Source organism: Penaeus chinensis, chromosome 33, assembly GCF_019202785.1.
Source record: "Penaeus chinensis breed Huanghai No. 1 chromosome 33, ASM1920278v2, whole genome shotgun sequence".
Classification (NCBI taxonomy): domain Eukaryota; kingdom Metazoa; phylum Arthropoda; class Malacostraca; order Decapoda; family Penaeidae; genus Penaeus; species Penaeus chinensis.
In genome coordinates, this window is record NC_061851.1 from 2,340,833 (window position 1) to 2,350,832 (window position 10,000).

The following is a 10,000-nucleotide window of genomic DNA, read 5'->3' on the forward strand; positions in this document are numbered from 1 at the left end:
TTATACAACGTTATTTCAGTGTTGTGTTTATTTAGTTGTTTATTTACTGCATTTTCTCTAATAGGCTGTGATTCATTCGTTTATATTTATAGGTATGTATTTTTTTTTCTTTTCGTAGAACATAAGGACGGACGGGGCATCTTTCGCTATGATTATTATTTTCATTATTACGTTGCTGTTATCAGGTGAGCAGCGCCGGGGCCTCGGGCTCGGAACTCGAATCTTTGTCCGCTCGGATTTGCGGTTGTGATTAGCACTTCGTTTACCTGGACCTTTGTCATGTTCTCCGTTACCGAACGCGCCGACAGCAGCGGGATCCGACGGCCGGCCCGCAACCCACCCAAAGCGCCCGCCCAGGCCACCCACGGCCTGCATCCAGCCGTGCCTCCTGTCGAGGGGAATCGCAGTTGACTTCCACCTCGATCTCAACGCGCATTCGGGAGTGACTTCGCTGGCTCACGCTTTCACTATCTTAAAGGCCGGACTTAGTTATCTAAAGATGTTAAGATACTGATAAGAAGAGAAGCTAATTTAGGCTTATTAAGATTTCTTCCATTTATCGCATTGTGTAATCTCTGTGCAGGTGTGAAAGGCGAGCAGTTACTGTCTTGCTATTGGTTTACATGTGTGCATGTGTGTATTCATGGACACGCACACACACGCACGCACACACACACACACACACACACACACACACACACACACACACACACACACACACACACACACACACACACACACACACACACACACACACACACAGAGGTATGCATCTGTGTAAAAAGAGTCCTCTTTGTTATATGAATTCGTGGCTCAAGCGCCGAAAAGGTTTGCAATGAGCACAGATGTAATGCACAAACTTTTTTTTAACGCATTAAGCAACGGTGACATAGTTACTAGTCACTGGAAAGAAAATGACTCAGTCGAAGCAAGATGGGCTGACGAAGTTTTATGGTCAGATGCGGCGAAACACCTGATGAAAATGATTTATTTTTTCTTTTCTTTTTCTTTTCTTTTCTTAGGAAAGGTCTCCAGCAGGATTACCTGTAACTCGACACGCCTTCTAATTCATTCCGCTTCATGGAATCGAAAAGAAGCCACGAAAAGAAAAATGGAAAAAATCTTTAGATTTTCATCACTTTATTATTTGAAAAGAATTCTGTCTGTCTGTACTGTGCGAATAGCGAGAAGGGTTGTGAATGGATGGTAGAAATTGTAGAATTAGAATGAAATTTCGCCCATGGTAAAATTGAACAAATTTTGAGTGCGCGTTGCTTCATTTTTATCATGTTTGAAGCGTCATTAAAAGCTGTCTCAACTAATGGACTTCTTAATCTTCTTATAAGCAAAACGTTTCCACAATGCTGGTCTATCATCTTTTGTTGTAGGATATTCCTTTACAGAAGTAAAACGAAGTTCTCTCGCTGTCAGTTGCATGCGAATCGAGCAAGTACCACCTACCTTTCAATTTGCGTTTTGAATGACTACCAGACTCCTTGCATTAGAAGCCAGCGACCCCGTTTTAGATCACGAAGCCATTCATCCGTCGTCGTCTGTCATTTGGCGCTGCCTTGGAGGGGTCATGTAGAAAAGCAGGTGTTTATTTTCCCAGAGCAGCTTTTTGGCACATCGGAAAAAGGTGTGTGTGTATATATATATATATATATATATATATATATATATATATATATATATATATATATATATATATATATATAATATGTATGATATACATGATATATAATATATATATAGTTTATATATATGTATGATATATATAATATAAATGATAATATATATATACATATATATATATATATATATATATATATAGAGAGAGAGAGAGAGAGAGAGAGAGAGAGAGAGAGAGAGAGAGAGAGAGAGAGAGAGAGAGAGAGAGATTTGTGTGTGTACGAGTGTTTGTGTGCGTGCGTTCGTGCATATTTGTATAAGCATGTTTATTCGGTTACACACTTACAGGGATAGTTTAGTTTAGTCCTTTATTTACCACCCTGGCTAACTGCACAGGCGTGGGCAAGCTGTGGTACATTTGATGCATGGTCATAACATTACATAGTGTTACATTTGAATTTTAGCCTATAACATTGCTATGAGTACTTATATCAGTTTAAGGAAAGGAACAATTGCACAGTCCTTTATCCACTCATCTGTCACGCCGGCATATAGCTTGGGCGTGGGAAAGCATTAATACATTTTATATTCGGTTATGTGATACTACATTCCAAATTTAGGATACAACATAAGTATATCTTCTAGGGCATCAGATGATATGAAGTAGTTACATAGTTCTCCGTACCTCATGCTAGGTGGCCTGAAAGGCTGTATCACATGGCACTCTGAGATATAATGTACAAGTGTTCGCTTATATTCTTCATTACACAGTTTACACTTAGTTTCTTCGACATTACAAACTGTACTGACCTGCCAATACAATCTATACCCAAGCCTGATTCTTGCAGTCACAACATCACACTGTCTTGTTCTTGTTTTATATAAACCATATATGAAGGAATCTTGCCTAAACCGGTCATAGTGCTTTATGCTACAGCTTTCAGGGCGCTGAGAATTAATCAACTCAGTCAAGTCCTCTCTGAAGGAAGCTTTAATGATGTAGAAAATCCTAGAAAGAGGTATCCCAAGATCTATGTCGACACTTTGTTTGTCACATGCGGCAGGGGGAAACCGTAGAGTGTGTGGCATTCGTTTTTCATTCATCAGCTCATTGAGAGGGAGTCAGTGGGTAGAGCTAGCCTTAGGATATATTATCATTAGATGTTTTCTGTTGCTTTTTTACTTTTGTTTTGTTAATCACAGATAAAAATGCATTGTGCATCCGGTTTCCTCTGTTATTTTAGACCGCTAATTATTTTATTTTATTTGGATCATTACTTAACCACGTCGAAAGAATAGGACACAGCGTCTGGAATCTGGAAACCCCATATACAAGGGTTTATTGGTGTAACTGCTGCAAGGCGCGCCACCACGTGTATTTACCTTGGTCATTTTCTCTGCCTTCGGTCTTTTAGTATGTGACTGTTCATTTTTCATTACTGTTGATTTTATTATGATTGTAACTTGTTTTGATATTGCTTATTATAGTGTTGCTATTATTTGGGTTATTTGTAATAGAGTTCTTATGATTATTAGTTAAAAACGTATTCTTTGTTTCTCTTTGGTATTATTATGCTATTGTTGTTGCTATTATAACCTATATTTTTGTTATTGTTGTTGTTGTTATATTAATAAGGATAGCTGCTAGTGTTATTTTTTATATTATATTATTACTTATTATTATTAATACTATTATTTTATTATTGTTATTTTTACATTTATTGTTATTCTTATTGATATTTGTATTATTATCATCATCATTCGCCATTCATCATCATTGTCATCATTATCTTCAGCAGCAGAAAGTGTTAAACAGAAAAAGACCAAAACCCAAAAGATTTAGTTCAGATATATCAAAGTATTGTGATTTACTGTCACTCTTTACACGTGCATACTCCGAGATCCTTATCCATTGTGTTAATGAGGAGAGTCAGAGAGGGTTGTCACCAGTTGGTCCATTTAATACGCACAGACTTTTGAGTGACTTTTTATGTGCCACTCAACGAGCCATGTTGGTCGAGTTCATTTGCCCATTTGGACGCGTCTCTCGGTCTGTTGTTCCATGTGGAATCTAGTACAAGGAATTCTTGTAGTCCACTAGAATGAATGAGGTTAAGGCGTTTGTGCCTCTTGACATATTCTGAGCTAGTTTTTTTTTTTTCACCAGGCTAGCTGCTCAGGCGTGGGCAATCGTGATTACAGTTTTACGTATATTTGACATAGTACAGTATTCTGTGACTACTGTAATTATACATGGAAAAATTAAAATGTAAATCATACATCATACAAATATTATTACGTTGATATGGTTTTTATAACACTGTTTTTTGTTTACGGCAGCTTTACATAGTAAATTTAAGATATAGTACGGGTACATTTTCCAATGTATTAGATGAAATGAAATATTCACATAGTTCTTTATACCTCATGTTAGGTGGTCTGAAACACTGTATCACATGACATTCCGAGATATAGTGTTCAAGCGTTCGCTTGCTTTCTTCGTTACACAGTCTGCATCTAGATTCATCTGCACTTCATACACCGTGCAATTGCCAGTACATTCTGTAATCTAAACTATTCTGGCAATAAGAACGTAACATTGTCTGGTTTGACTTGGGTTCCACCCATAGAAAGGCTTGTAATTTCTGTACTGATCGTAGTGCCTTATGGTACAGCTTTCGGGCCTTTGAGTGTTCGTCAGATCTACTAGTTCTTCCTTATGAGAACTTTTCAATATATGTGCAACCCTAGCAAGAGGCATCCCAAGATCTATGTTCACAGTATCTTTGCTGCAGGCTTCCTTCGCCAATTAGTCTACGTGGTCGTGCTTGCCTAAGCCAACATGAGATGGTATCCATATAAATTTAATGTTGAAATTTCGCTCTTTTGCATAAGTTACGTTATGCTTAATGCAACTCACAATTGCCTCATCGCCACTTGCTTTGAAAGAATTCAGTATCCGGAGAGCACTTTGAGAGTCACGGAAAACTACTCCAGAGCCACGAGACATTAAGACGGAGGAAAGAAATATTATTCTATCAGAAATGGAGAGTAAGATTAGTTCTGATCTCATGTTCACCATCCTTGCTGTTCTCGGGGCGCCGAGGTTAATCCTCATGGCTTCATTTTGCACTACCTCCAAGCTATTCATTTCCGATTTCTTACACTGCAACAAGTGCAGTGCATGGTAGTCTACAACTGACCTATAAAAGCCAAGTAAAACAGTCTAGCGAGCTTAACATTGATGCCATGTTCTCTTCCGATAAGAACTTTCAACGGTTTCAATCTCTCCCAGAGTTTCTTCTTAAGAGAAAGGATCAGGTTTGCATCATTTACGTTCACCCGGAGATATTTATACTTATGACACATGTCAAGCTCCTGGCCACCTATGTGAAAAGTGGGTAGGATATAACTGAAAGGCCAAAGTGGTAGTCGAATTGCGGGGTGTGAAACCCATAGAGTTTTCATTGTTTTCATTGTTTCATTGTGCCTTGTTTGTATGCTTCGAATTTTAGCTACCAGATTTGTCCAAGTTAGTATTAACAATCCCTATTTGTTATTGATGGTAGCAAAAGGATGACGACAATGTAGCGTATAGTGCATAATGTATATAATATTCATTTTTAATATTAATGGTGTATAATGTACACTGCAGATTGCTTCTTGCTTTTACTTCTTTTATATTCCCAATTCCCCGAAGAACTTTCCACTTCCCTTCGTACTTGGTTTCTCTTGCTCTCCCACTATCCCTCTTCGTTCCTTCTACACTTTCCAGACTCTGTCCTCCCTTTCCTTGCTTCCCAGCTGGTCGTGTCTCCCGCCCCCCCTTCGCTCGCCTCTCTACCCTTCCTCCTCCTCATAATTCCTTTTCTATCCCCCCCCCCCTCTTGGTGACACGCTGTCGTGCGCTCGCTTGTCTCGCGGTATTTGTCACAGCGGGTTCGTGTGGCGGCGGAGACGGCGCTTCCCCGTAGCGGCACTCGTCCCGACGGTGACAGGTTGGCGAGGCGGCGGTTATGGATTCTGAGAAAGGACATTTTTGTCACCAGTTTTATTTTTCTTCCCCGAATGTCGCGCCAGAGGCAGGTGGACATCACGATTTGGCGCCTCCGCGACATCGCGCGCCGCGGCACCAAATACCAGGTTCTGCGAGGCCGCGGGAAAGCTGCACTTTTAAACGCCCAAAAGTCGCCCAATGTCACAGGGCGGCTGGAAAGCCGGGCTTTGCGTCGAGGCAGACGGGAAGGGATCGCTCGGGCGGTTTTGAAAACTATAAGCGACCTCTCAGCCCCTCAGGGACCTCGGGAATACCGGGGGACAGGGGCTAGAATACGACGTAATGCCATATTAATTTGGACGACTTGCCTGCCATTCTCCACGGAAGGCGATGCAGCCCATGCGAGCGTGCGTGCGGCGCAGCTCGGCTAATGTAATGTGTCGCAGCCGATACTTGACGTTGACGAGAAAATGACGATTTTGTGTTTATAGGATGACTGAATGAGTCGTTGTAGCCGAGACGCGTAGCATGTCTCATGACACGCACGCGCGCGCACACACACATACACACACACACACACACACACACACACACACACACACACACACACACACACACACACACACACACACACACACACACACACACACACACACACACACATATATATGTGTATGTGTGCATATATGAATATGTACATATATAAATATGTCCATATGTACATATGCATATATAGTTGTTAACATATATACACATATACCTGTATATACACATGTATACACAGACACATACATATATATATATATATATATATATATATATATATATATATATATATATATATATATATATATATATATCACACATGTAAAAAATGAAGTTAAAATAGCGTCGAAAATCGTGTATAAATTTCGAAATTTGTATTCCATCACTGGTGCTGCGTTTCCGTCTTTTTTTATTATTCTGATGAATCTTGTTATTAATATTGTTAGTGTTAATCTGAAATCCCGAAGTACTGACACGCCAGCCCAGCTACTTCTTGGAAGCCAATGAACAGGCATCGATTTTGTGGGAAACTAAGATGTGCTTCGCGTGGAGTGGCAGCGAAGGTCGTCGTGACCTGCGCGTGCTGTTGACGCAGCGCCCAGGATGCGGCCGAGGAGGCTGAGGCGGGCGGAGGGAAAGGCATCTGCGATGTATTAGACGTGTGTGTGTGTGTGTGTGTGTGTGTGTGTGTGTGTGTGTGTGTGTGTGTGTGTGTGTGTGTGTGTGTGTGTGTGTGTGTGTTAGTGTACATATATATGCATATGCATATAAGTGTGTGTTGGTGCGCGTGTCCTCTTAAGGGACATATACTGTATTTGGAATAATCTTTGGATCTGTGAAACGAACCATTAGTTTGAGCAATCTTTTGTATAACCAGAGGGCGCATCGCATTCCGCCTCTCGGCGAAGCGTCGAGCCTCCCTGCCGCAGCTGCGTGGGCGCGGGTGATGCAAAGGGCCCGGCCGAGATGGGTCAGGAAAGGCCAGGTCGGCGTCGGCGGCCCCTGAGTTGATCATCTGTCTGGGAGGCGGTCGAAGGGAAGCTCAAGAGTTCTCGGACTAATGTTTTATTTAATTTTAAAATGAAAAGTGCATGCACCAGGAAATCGTACTTGAAGCTTTAGCAGAAAAAGAAATGTAGTCACTGAGGATTTCGTCTAAAGGTTAATCCACGATTAACAAATGCAGTTTGTTTTGTTTAGCAAATAAGCTGTAAGCCAGCTTTACTGTTTCTTTTGGACCCGTTATCCTATAGTAAGGCAGTGTGCCCGGGAAGCGCCAGGGCCTGTCGCCTGATGGAAGCGACGCAGAAGCCGTGTTTCCGTGAGGTCCAAAGGCTCGTTCGTTTGATTTTCTTGCAGAGGAGTTCCAGCTCAGTTTATTTTATCAATTTCCAAAGAAGTTTGCAACCTTGTTTTGCAATTGGTTAGATTTCGTCGTCTGACATCAGGCGATTCTGCTTCATTTAATGATTTCTTTCTGTGTAAAGGCTACTTTGAAAGAGAGGATGAAATGACAAATATTCACTGAAGGATAGGGCTAGTCAATATGATAGATGCTGTAATTATGAAAGATTCATCAAGTATTTTCAGGGTTATTCGATTTTTTTTTAGTAACGAACCAAACACCCCATGGATTAATCGGACGAAACGCTTGCCTTCCTCGTGCACCTCCTCAAGCGGTAGGAGCTGGCGGCACAGTATTTAAATGTGTGTATGCATGGCTATAACCTGTCGTATCACCTCTTATACATATTTGCTAGGCAGCCACGGGGAAAAAAAACAAACTAGAAATTTTGATGTGAAATTATCTAATGCTTGCAAGTTCGCTGATCCTCCATCCTGGACAATTAGAAGAATTTAAAGGGGATGCAATTTCGAGACTGACTAACCTGAAAGCCATCCGTCGAGAAGAGCGCCTGAAATAAGCAAAATAAGAGAAGAGAGATGTAAATTCTGGCAGTGGACCTTCCGTTAGCTGCGACGCCCATCGATAAGCACTTGCCGCACGCCCGTCCGTTTTTTACATGCTGCTGCGTGGGAAAAGCTGCATGTCGAATTCTGGTCATATCGTGGTCAGTTTACAAGGGGTGTGTCGTGGAAGATATTGTTAGGACGTTGATGGTAAAGGATAATGCTAGAAGTGGAGAAACTAACCATAGACCCACGTGTGTGTGTGTGTGTGTGTGTGAGAGAGAGAGAGAGAGAGAGAGAGAGAGAGAGAGAGAGAGAGAGAGAGAGAGAGAGAGAGAGAGAGAGAGAGAAAGAGAGAGAGAGGGAGATTCTCATTTCTAATTTTATTTTTTTTCAGCTTAATGCGACTAGTTTTGTAAATGAGTGGTTTATGGTTTTGGGCAAAGAAGAAAAAATAGAGTGGAGTGTCTAAAAGAAATGAAGTAGATAAGGAATTGCTTCAACTCTTCCATACCGGGGCATCATTGTAATAGGCCAATGATTGTACAGCTTCCGGGTGAGATAATGTACCTTATGTCAGCTTCATACTATGAGAGGATGTTAACCTTGTCAGAAATACTTCCGCTTTGTGAACTTGGAAGTTCATGCTGGAGTTTGGTTTGCGGGTGTCGTTTGATGATGCTCTCTCTCTCTCTCTCTCTCTCTCTCTCTCTCTCTCTCTCTCTCTCTCTCTCTCTCTCTCTCTCTCTCTCTCTCTCTTCCTCTCTCCCTCCCTCTCCCTCTCTTCCTATCTCTCTCTCTCTCTCTCTCTCTCTCTCTCTCTCTCTCTCTCTCTCTCTCTCTCTCTCTCTCTCTCTCTCTCTCTCTCTCTCTCTCTCTCTCTCTTCCTCTCTCCCTCCCTCTCCCTCTCTTCCTATCTCTCTCTCTCTCTGTCTCTCGCTTTCTCTCTCTCTCTCTCTCTCTCTCTCTCTCTCTCTCTCTCTCTCTCTCTCTCTCTCTCTCTCTCTCTCTCTCTTCCTCTCTCCCTCCCTCTCCCTCTCTTCCTATCTCTCTCTCTCTCTCTGTCTCTCGCTTTCTCTCTCTCTCTCTCTCTCTCTCTCTCTCTCTCTCTCTCTCTCTCTCTCTCTCTCTCTTCCTCTCTCCCTCCCTCTCCCTCTCTTCCTATCTCTCTCTCTCTCTCTGTCTCTCGCTTTCTCTCTCTCTCTCTCTCTCTCTCTCTCTCTCTCTCTCTCTCTCTCTCTCTCTCTCTCTCTCTCTCTCTCTCTCTCTCTTCCTCTCTCCCTCCCTCTCCCTCTCTTCCTATCTCTCTCTCTCTCTCTGTCTCTCGCTTTCTCTCTCTCTCTCTCTCTCTCTCTCTCTCTCTCTCTCTCTCTCTCTCTCTCTCTCTCTCTCTCTCTCTCTCTCTTCCTCTCTCCCTCCCTCTCCCTCTCTTCCTATCTCTCTCTCTCTCTCTGTCTCTCGCTTTCTCTCTCTCTCTCTCTCTCTCTCTCTCTCTCTCTCTCTCTCTCTCTCTCTCTCTCTCTCTCTCTCTCTCTCTCTCTCTCTCTCTCCTCCTCTCTCCCTCCCTCTCCCTCTCTTCCTATCTCTCTCTCTCTCTCTGTCTCTCGCTTTCTCTCTCTCTCTCTCTCGCTCTCTCTCTCTCTCTCTCTCTCTCTCTCTCTCTCTCTCTCTCTCTCTCTCTCTCTCTCTCTCTCTCTCTCTCTCTCTCTCTCTGCAGGATCTAATCTCCGCAAGGATGCCCGAGATCAGACGCAAATTTATCCAGGGAACGTCAGTCGAGGGGAAACCTTATTCACGTCAAACAGCAGCGTCTCCGGGAAACGTGTGGCGGGTGGCGGGGTCGAGGGGAGGTTTTGGGCCGTTGGAGGTCTATATTTTTTGTCTCAGCATTTGCACGGTGGATTTCTATCTTGT

At 42.5% G+C, this 10,000-nt stretch overlaps 1 protein-coding gene across 1 annotated transcript in view; it reads left to right on the forward strand.

Annotated features, from left to right (window-relative positions):
- LOC125043379 overlaps positions 1-10,000 on the forward strand; it is a 672,402-nt gene that overhangs the window by 499,177 nt on the left and 163,225 nt on the right. The gene's annotated exons all lie outside the window — the stretch shown is intronic.